This window comes from Nicotiana tomentosiformis, chromosome 9, assembly GCF_000390325.3.
Source record: "Nicotiana tomentosiformis chromosome 9, ASM39032v3, whole genome shotgun sequence".
Classification (NCBI taxonomy): domain Eukaryota; kingdom Viridiplantae; phylum Streptophyta; class Magnoliopsida; order Solanales; family Solanaceae; genus Nicotiana; species Nicotiana tomentosiformis.
In genome coordinates, this window is record NC_090820.1 from 86224830 (window position 1) to 86235874 (window position 11045).

An 11045-nucleotide genomic window follows, 5' to 3' on the forward strand; every position below is an offset into this window, starting at 1 on the left:
TCTGATGTATAGAGACACTAGATTTTTCCTTCTGTAATTTTTGATTCACGATGTTCCGGATTTTAGGATTTGTTGTGTATTTTCGAATAGTTGGTTAAATTTATAGTTTTATTTCATTATTCCGTAAAAATATTAGGCTTACCTAGTTGTAGAGACTAGGTGCCGTCACGACGTCACACGGAGGGGAAATTGGGTCATTACATCCAATAACTTTCATCAATCTCTTGTTACTTTGGCTCCATAAATTCTTTTACCCATTTAGTCCCACATTTTACGCCCTAAACTCTCCCCAAATTGCAAAATCATGATCTCTTTCTCCTCCTCTTTTGTTTCCAGAACAAATTGAGAAAATATTGTGGAAATTAAGAGAGGAATTAGTACAAGTTCAATGTATCACAAAACAGGTAGAATATTTTTTCCTGATTCCCTTTATTATTGTTTCACTGATTTAGCTCTCTTTCCTATCAATTTGACTTTCAATCTTGTATGATCTTTTTCAAAAAAAACTTTCGTTCTTAACTGAAATTCTTGCTCTATTCATATAGTGGCTGAATATCAGTAATATTCTTACACTTTTAGATATAGACCAAATCACTTTCTTTCCAAAATTGTGACCTCCGATTTTTACTAATTGATTCTGTCAAATATTTTTCTTTACTAATTTGCAGCCTTAATTTTTGTCTTTCTAACTTAGAGACTTAATAATTCCTTAGCTATAAATACCTTCTTGTTAAGGCCATAGAGAGGGGGATTTTTTTTTTACCACTGCTATTCGCTACATATCACATTCATTGCTCTTCGGTGTTTTGTTGACTTTCAAGTCATTTGTTGCAATTGCTGCAGTTATTTGGTTCATTTTGCTATTGAAATTTGTCGGCAAGCTGTTTATTGGAATTTCTGGTTTCTTATTAAATTGACACTTCGCAAATTGGTTAGCTTCTAGTCGATGCAATTTTAATTCCCACTATATGGTAATTATGTGTAGAGCAGTCGCTTTCAATTTATTTATGTTTGCACTATTAGAATGCGCAAAATATTCTGCTAGGAAGCGCACAGGTCAATTCTTTTTCTCTATTTCCACAATTTTTCACTCGTTCTATGTGTTTTGTGCTTAAGTTACGTGATCTCTACCTATACACAAAAATATGATCCTAGGATTGTTAGCTTTTGAGAACCTGTTGTTTTGTGTTCAAAACATACTATATTTACAGGAGTATTGTCGAATTTTATGCATCTGAACATCTCCTACTATATCTAGATCTCATGTTTACTCTAAAGTTGCACTAGTCTACTCAGGCTCCAGTTCTAATGAAGTAGGTCATAAGTTCTGCCTAAAATAATACATGCTGCCTTCTACGTCTTTGATTGCTTGAAATTGCTGCTATACTCAATCACTTTGGCACCACGCTCTAGGATTGTAGGACATTGATATTATGTTTCTTTAAATAGATAAATGTCTATCCGCCTATGTCTAAAATGTTCTTCACCTAGTTGTTGTGTTTACAACTGACTAAATATCGCATGTATATGAAGTCGTGTTAAATCTATTAAGTCGCGTTATGCTTATTCTACGCCTACTTGATTTAACAAAACATTATTAATGTTATATAGAGTATGTCCCTATATTATAGCGGAACTTGTTTTATTATATCTAGTAATCCCAAACTTTTCTGCGCTTATATGTTTGTAAGGGTCGATATGAGGAATTCATGTGTGAAAGTTATAATGTGCTTGAGGAAACGATCCAAATATGTGCTTGTGTGATTTGTGTAAGTTGCAGGGATTCAAATCTGTTTTAGCACCAGAACTTGGGTCGTGGGTAGGGGCGAGGCTCAAAAGAGTCTATGAGGAGTTTGCCAAAGTTTAAAGTTCAGTTAGTTGATTTCCTAGGCTCTAGTTATAAGTTCTATTCAGATAGCATGTAATAACTGATTGAAATAGTGAAATTGGGCTATTTGGGATTAGGGATATTTCATGCTTGTGTGCTATGTGATTACCTGCTGTTATTTGCCTTCATTTTGTATAGTCCGATTTTACTGTTTGATCGAGACCGGGAGTTTGCATCGAAGAATGACTCCGAAGTAGATCGGATCGAGGCACGAAGACAAGGTACCGAGATCGGGATTCGAGGCACCTGCCAAGATCAAGGCCGGCAGCAATCGAGAACGAACGAGACAGGTATCGAGAAATACCGAAGATTGCGTAATAACGGAAAAGCGAGATATTTGCGACCGGTCGAAGATCATGGCGGAAATCTCGGAATGGATCGAATCAAGAATGGTTGTTTAGTTAATCATGGGATTTCCTTCTGTAATTAGAATTATACCATATATAGAATTTCTCTACTATATAAAGGAGAGTTTTAATCATTTGTAGCAACGACCGATAACAAAGCAATATAATTTTCTTCCTCGCTCGTACTCTTGTTCTTCAGCGTATTGTGTTTTTATTGTTCTTGCATCAATCAGTTCTAGGATACCTTAACTCAAGGGTTGAGTGCTACTCAAATGCTGGTTTGATTTACTTTATTTTATAATTCTATCTTTAATCTTCATATTTATCAATCAGTATTAAGTGAAATCACGTGCCATTAAATTCGTATTATAAGTTTAATTGTTATCCAATTTTGAGGGTAAACACATTTCTTCTTGAAAATCTGTTAACACGTTAAATGCATAGCTTCTGCATTTTGAGCTTTTTGTGGTGTTTTGGTCCTTAGTAACCTTTTTTTACTAGTATGTTGGGCGCTTGTCTTTGACCAGAGGTTCTAAGCCTTCACTTTTTTTTTTCTTACGTTAAGAGCTATTCCTTTTAATTAATTCATAACTTTGTTTAATTTTTTGCTTTAGCCCAACGTCTGCTTCGTATTTTCTGTCTTCTTTAGATCTAATCAATTCTTTACACGTATTCTTATATCAATACTTATCATATTTTAGAGTATGCTTGACCATTTTTTACTACATTAACTAATTACTTAATTAATTCGGATGTCAACATGAGCTCTTACTTGCCTTATGTGTGTTACTTGTTTAAGTCCCAATGTACTCATTTTATGTGACGCTAATTAAGAATAGAAATAGAAACCTCAGATTTTCCTTAAGTTTAGAACCATCATTTCATAATAGTATCCAAAGCCTCCTGGACTATAGGAAGGGACGGGTAATTTTGAATTAAGACGCGATTTAGAATCAAATGGTGCGCTTTAGGTAACAACTTAAAGATACTAATGAAGGTAGCGGACATGATACACAAATTACCCGAATAGCCATTGCACTCTTGGCTATAAAGGTCTTAGCAGACTTTGTGCGGGGGTTGATCTATTAAGCGTAACAATTTAGTTCCCCCGATATAGTTATTTAATGATCCCGTTTACTTTGTTGTCTCTTTATCGTGTGTTGCTTTGTAAATTTTTTTATTAATTTTACGTTACCATACTTTCAAAACTGTGTAGTTCTCGTGTTTTAAAAAAGTGTATCCGAAAGCATTGGTGTAATAGCAATTGGTTACTTTCCATATTCGTTTCGCTAGCCTTTGTCTCTTTGGATTTTATAATTTGTCAGGCATTTAGCAATTCTAAATGAGATGTTCTGTTCTTTCTTTTCCTTTTAAGCTCGTTTAAGTAAGCAGGCATTAGTGTGTTTATATATATATATATATATATATATATATATATATATATATATATATATATATATATATATATATGTTAATAGTAATTATCAGTTTGATTAGTTTAACCCAATAATCCTCACATAGTTTAAAATTTGGCCGGGAACCACAGTTGTGCACCTCGAAGAGTGCCTAACACCTTCTTTTTAAGGTAATTTGAGCCCTTACCCGATTTTTGTGACGTTGACTAGTTAAAACAGAGTTATTTGCAAATAGCTGCCCTAATGCACCTTAAAATCGTTAGTTGGCGACTCTTCTCTTTTAATGTCGTTTAAAAGAGTTCTCACACGTCGAAACCCGCTTTCGCGAGAAAACGGGGCGCAACAAATACAATAGTGTATAATTTACTGCAACAATAGTCACAATATACTATTATAGTATATGGTATAATGTAACAATATAGTTTAATTTGATATTTTTTTTTAAATTGTTTTTTAAAAATTCAATGGATCCTTTTTTTAAAATTTTTAACAGAGTTCTCGATACCATATACTTAGTCAGTATATGATATATAGCATGTGGGTATCATAATATACTTCAACTGCGACTAATATATTATTTTTTTTATATACTATATGCTAAAGTAAGTTATTTTCTAATAATTAATATATAAAGTATACAAATAAATAAACAAAAATAAAGGAGCCAAAAATATGTACAGAATTAGATTATGAAAATAATAATAATAATTTGAAATAATGATAAATAAGAATTAAAGCGAAAAAAAAGAAAAGCAAAAAAGAGGAAAAAATAGTTATAATGTATAAGTTGTTCTAATAATTGAATTAAAAAAAAAAGAAAATAAGAGAAAAAGATAAAATGTATGTTATACCAGTTATATTTTAAAAAGGTGAACAAATATTTATTATATTAGTTATCTTTTCTTATTGTATAAAAAAAGAAGAATAATAAAAAAGAGCAAAAAAAAGTCAATGAAATTAGATTATGAAGAGAAAAAGAAAATAAACAAAAAAAAGAGTTAAATGAAATTAGAAAAGGACAACAAATAAAAAAATTTAATTTGTACCTCCCTTTCAAATTCTCATTATTTATATGTTTTAGTATTATCTATATCGTTTTAAAAATCTTTACAAATTGACTTTGGGTACACGTGCAAAGCACTGTGATGACCCAGGGGGTCATCTTATATTTTTGGACTTTATTCCACGCTCGTTAGCCTTAAAAATCTTATATTTATCCTCCGTGATTTACGTGCACAGTCCGGGCGTAATTCCGGAAAGCCTATTATGCGAAAAATAGGAGAAATAATAATTTTTGGAATTTAAAAGTGATTTTTAGTTGACTTTGGTCAACGTTTTGTGTAAACAGACCCGGACCCATATTCTGATGGTCCCGGTGGGTCCGTAATAAAATATGGGATCTGGGCGTATGCCCGGAATCGAATTCCGAGGTACATAGCCCGAGAAATGAATTTTTGACTAAAATTGAATTTCAGAAAATTAATGGCTTTAAAAATATGCTTAATGCTTGATTTTAATGGTATCGGGCCCGTATTTTGGTTTCGGAGCCAGGTATAGGACTGTTATAATATCTGAGCTATATTTGTAAAATTTGGTGAGAAACTGAGTTTAAATGACGTGATTCGGACCTTCGGTTGAGAAAATAGTAATTTTAAGTGTTCTTGAGAATTTCATTGATTTTGATGCTAAATTCATAGTTTTAGGTGTTATTTTGGCGATTTAATCGCACGAGCAAGTCCGTATGATGTTGTTAGACTTATGCGCATGCTTGGTTTGGAGCCCCGAGGGCTCCGGTGAGTTTCGGATAGGCTACGGGGTGATTTGCACTTTGAAAATCTGAGATTTTGTTGCAGTAGCTGTTCTGGTGTGCCCTTCTTCGCGTTCGCGTAGATAGTGTCACGAACGCAAAAGGTAAAATGGGGGTAGGGAAATTTTCTTCTTCGCGAACGCGAAGCATTGGGGGTGGTACCCTTCACGAACGCAATCGGTCTCCCGCGAACGCGATAGTTTAAGAGACCTAGGGGAGGGGGTCATGTTCTTCTACGCGAACGCGTCCATTGGGTCGCGAACGTGAAGGCTTGGGGGGAGCTACCTTACACGAACGCGTAGAAAGACTCGCGAAGGCCTTAGGCCGTTGTGCATCGCGAACGCGATGAAGGCATGTCCAGTGTTTTAAAACAGACTTCAAAGACGGGATTTGTTCAAAATTTCATGTTTTCTTCACTTGAACTCAACTTTGGACGATATTTGAAGTGGGAATTCAATACCAAATCATAGGTACGTGTTCTTAAACTCATTCCTTTCAATTTCCATCAACACCCACTAGATTTCTAGGCCTAAATCTTGTTCTTTAAGGGTAGAAATTAGGGATTTTGTAAATTTAAGAATTTAGACCTCGATTTGGGGTCGGATTCCAGAACTAATGACATATTCGGGCTCGGGGGTGAATGGGTAAATGGAGTTTGGTCCGAACCTTAAGTTTGGACCAAGCGGGCCCGGGGTCAATTTTTGACTTTTTTTTAGACAATTTGGAAAATCTATAATTATTCATTAAAGTCGATTCCTTTAGTGATAATTGATGGTATTAAGCTATTTGTGACTAGATACGAGTGAGTTGGAGGTGAATTCTAAGGGGAAAACGGTACTTGAGCAGTGAGTGGCCTGCGAATAGAGGTAAGTGTCGCGTCTAACTTTGGCCTGAGGGAATAGGTATTATGTGTTTATTTGCTATGTGTTTGGTTGTTAAATACGATGTATAGGTGAGGTGACGAGCATCTATGCGTCGTTGTCGAGTCATGGCATGCGAGTGAAATTCTATTCTTGTCTATTTTGTAGCCTTAAATTATACTATCCATGCTTAGCGGGTTATTTGAAATGTTGGGTGACTTATATCTGGTTTCACTGAGATTTGGTAACTTTCGAATATTGATTCAAGGTTGAGGTTACATTGTGCTATTGATTATGGGTAAAATACTGGTTTCTTTGTGATACTCATATCTATCCGTTGTTATTGATTTTGTGATTTGTGAGGAGGAGTGTAACGCACGAAGGTTGATGTCGTGCATGCATTATTTATATTATGAGGAAGAGTGTAAAGCACGAACGGTGATGCCGTGCCGTGATATGTGAGAGTTAATGCATGAAGGGTGATGTCGTGCCATGATTATGAGTGATAAAGCACGAAGAGTGATGCCGTGATATTATGAGAGGTTTAATACACGAAGGGTGATGTCGTGCCGTTATATTTATTTATTTGGTGAGGTTGATAGTAAAAGCACGAAGGGTGATGCCGTGCAGTTTTCCTTTGCTGTTTTATTTGCTCAATTCGTTTAAGGATTTTCGGTTTAATTCTATCTTTTCATTATTCTCACTCTTTATATTGTATTCCCCCACTGTATGTCCTCTTCCCATTATTTCTATGCTATTTCTTTATTTTTTGTTGTTGCCACTAGCATGATTATACTTTTCAAGTTATATGTGGGTGTCTTGTCCTAGCCTCATCACTACTTCGCCGAGGTTTTGCTCGACACTTAACAGTACATGGGGTCGGTTGTACTGATGCTGCACTATGCACTTTCTATGCAGATTTTGGTACCGGCTTAGGTTGATCGAGATTTTGCTATTGGTCCGCTGTCCGGAGACTCAAGGTAGATCTGTCGACGTTCACAGACCTTGAAGTTCCCGTCTATCTTTTATGTCCTACTATTTTCTTTCATTCAGACAGTTGTATTTCTTTCAAACTATTAGTTGTAGTAAATTCTAGAATGCTCGTGAATTGTGACTCCAGATCCGGGTGGTAGTAATTAATGCAGTTTTATGATATTCCGCACTTATTATATTTTATTTTAGTTAATTATTGTTATTTACTGAATGGAAGTAAGGAATTGGTTTAATGATTCTCTAACGTTGGCTTGCCTAGCAAGTGAAATGTTAGGCGCCATCACTAGTTGGTAAACAAGCCAAAGATAGTACGTATTTTTATTTATGGCCGACGAAACTCCGTTGGTTGTATAAAATATACATATTTTACATGTTGATGTATAAATTAAATCATTTGTTAAGAGTTTAACAAAGAAAATCGATAAACCGCACAAATCCGATAATCCGAGTCAAACCGGAAAAATTCGACTGTGGTTTGGTTTGATTTGGAAAAAAAATCCGATCATAATTGGATTTGTTTGGTTTTAACTAAAAAAGGTCAAACCGAAACCAAACCAACCCGATAGTACATTTATTCAATTTTAAAAAATATTTTATACATATAAATATTTATTGTAATGTAATTTATAAATATTTCTTATAGTTTTTCACAGTTTTTTCATTTAACGTATTATTTCAAGATTGGACTTAACATTATTGAATGGTAAATAAATTTTATAGCCCATAAATATAGTAACTTAAACAAATTTCAAATTAATACTAATGCTAACAAAAAAAATTCAATTCAACAGTAGGAATAATGATAGTGGTGGATATCTATTTTTTAGTTTTACATTGGTTTATAATGAAAATGCATAACTTAGTTTATCTTTTTCTTTAGTGCTTAGTTATTATATAATTAATAGTACTTATTAGCTATACTTATTTTAATATGACCTATATAGTATTTTTAGATTATGTTAATTTTCATTATTACTTATTAATTAGCAATATTTTCTTTATGCAATTTTATTATCTTTGTTATTGAATATTTTAGTACAATACTATGACTTATCTCATATTATTGTATTATTTTCTTGAAAAATACATTATATAGTTATATCTTACTAGGACTAAAGAAATATTTAGAGCACAAGTTAAATATTCTGTGCTATGAAGTCTTTATCGGGAAAAAATTCGAAAAAATCCGAAAACATGAAAAAAATCGAAAAACCCGAGATTGAAAAATCCGACTTTATTGATTTATTTTGGTTTATAAATTTGAAAACCCGACACCATTGATTCGGTTTGGTAATTAAAAAATTTGAATGTATATAAAGTTTTCACTATATATAATGTTACTTAAAAAGCACATTACAGGTTACTTCCTATACCAAATAGCAACTTGAGTTGGAAGGTGCATTTTTGTATAGCGAACTTGTATTGTAACTAGGAGCGGCAAACAGACGAGTCGGGTTGGATATGGTTCCAGTCGAAAACTGTCACGACCCAAAATCTACCTAGTCGTGATGGCACCTAACCCGACCCGTTAGGTAAGCCAATAAACAACTATCCAATTTAGATGAGATTTATTAAGAAAAGAAAGGATAATAAAACTGTTTTTATACAAGAATTCCCAAGTACTAGTAGTACAAATCATGAGCTTCAAAGATTAGAAATTATAAAATTGGTGTAAAATAAAAATACGTCATCTATCTGAAATATACATGAGTAGATTAAAAAATCTAAAACTACCATAAACGAGAGGCAGCGAATGGCTGGAACGCAGGTACATCTTCAAATCAAGCTCCCGCCGTACGCAGCAACATCAACGTCAAAAATCTGTACGCAAGGTGCAGAAGTGTAGTATGAGCACAACTGACCCTATGTACTCAATAATTAAACAAACCTAACCTTAGGTTGAAAGTAGTGACGAGCTGGAACATGGTCAAGTCCAACAATAGCTCATAGCAATATAACAAAAGTGGTACAGGAAATAACTCAGAAATAAAATGTTCAGCTCGTTCCAGAAAATAGACATGCTTTTCAAGTATAAAAGTGAAAACCCAAATCCTTTACCGAAAATACCAAAATATGAGTAAGTTTGCAAAATTATAATTTTCCTTCCAAAACTGTTCAACAGGTAAATGCCCCATTATCAAATGGCATGAGGAACAGTACATATGTATGCATGCATGTCAATGTACATGTGAAGTCATGAATTACGCAATATCGCATAGCATGAGAAATATGCATCTCTATGACTGTATGTCAAGTGTGCATGTCAATGCGATGCAACTCAGTAATAAAACCATATGCATACTCTTAGAGTATCATTTCGCTCAGCCCTCCCAGTCACTCAGTCCTCCCATTCACTCAGTCCTCCCAATCGCTCGGCACTCGCACTCGCACTCACACTGGGCACTCGGTACTCACACTCAGTAGGTACCTGTGCTCACTAGGGTGTGTGCATACTCTGGAGAGGCTCCTTCAGCCCAAGCACTATAATCCGCACGGACAACTCACGTGCTGGACTGACAGCTAGCGTGCAATAGTATCAATATCTGGATCCGCACGGACAACTCACGTGCTATAGTATCAATAACTCAAAATCAGGCCCTCAGCCTCACTCAGTCATCAATCTCTCCAGTCTCTCGGGCTCACAATGTCATGAAACTAGCCCAAAAGTGATGATATGATGTATTAATAAATAACAACAGAGACTGAGATATGATATGCAATGAATGAAAATGATTGAGTATGAAATTGCAATGTAAGCAGATAACTCAATAGCAATAATGACCACAGTGGGTCCCAACAGGATAAGTATATAGTCTAAACATAGTTTCTAACATGAATCACAGCTCGATAACTCTAGTACGTAGAGATTTCTTGATTACAGATAAGTTCAGGTAACTACACAGTACCACAGAAATAACGGAGTCATAGTTCACACGATGCACGCTCACACGCCCGCACCTAGCATATGCGTCACCTCAACACCAAACACATAACACGTATAATCAGAGTTCATACCCTCAGCTCCAAGATTAGAAGAGTTACTTACCTTGAACAAGCCGAGTCCAATATCGAGCAAGCTAAACAATGCTCCAGAAATTTCATTTTGTATGTATCAACTTCCGAACGGCTCGAATCTAGTCACAATTAATTCGATTTAGTCAACACAAATTATAGGAATTAATTTCATATAAAAAGACTAATTTTCCAACAAAATCTGAAATTGTACTAAAACATCGCTCGTGGGGACCCACGTCTCGGAACCCGACAAAAGTTATAAAATATCAATGCCCAACCACGAGTCCAACCATACCAAATTTGCCAAATTCCCACGACAACTTGACCTTCAAATCCCCAAATTTCATTTTCAAAGTCCTAGGCCCAAATCCTCTAATTTAACCTCAAAAATACGTAATCTAGTCGAAATATTCAATGATAATCCAATATTATTGACTAACAATGATCACAAGTGACTTACCTCAAGTTTTTCCGTGAATTCTCTTTGCAAATCTCCCCAAAACCGTGTTGGAAATGTCCAAAAAGGCAAAAACTCGGAACCCCTTTGAAATGTATACTGCCCAGGGGTTCCGCACCTGCGACTCACTTAGCCGCTTCTGCGGTCTCGCAGGTGCGAGCAAACAACCACTTATGTTGTTTGCCAAGGCCTTCACTGCCTCCGCTTCTGCACGCCAAAAGCCATTTCTACGGTCTCACATTTGCAAGGCTCAATCCGCTTCT

General features: G+C 35.0%; 1 long non-coding RNA gene across 1 annotated transcript; it reads left to right on the forward strand.

The window, feature by feature from the left end:
• Positions 1 to 262: 262 nt before the first annotated feature.
• On the forward strand, positions 263 to 2420 carry LOC104109569 (uncharacterized). The gene is made up of 2 exons (XR_689256.2): positions 263 to 404; positions 2027 to 2420. It is a non-coding gene; the product is annotated as an uncharacterized lncRNA (long non-coding RNA).
• The last annotated feature ends 8625 nt before the right edge of the window (positions 2421 to 11045 follow it).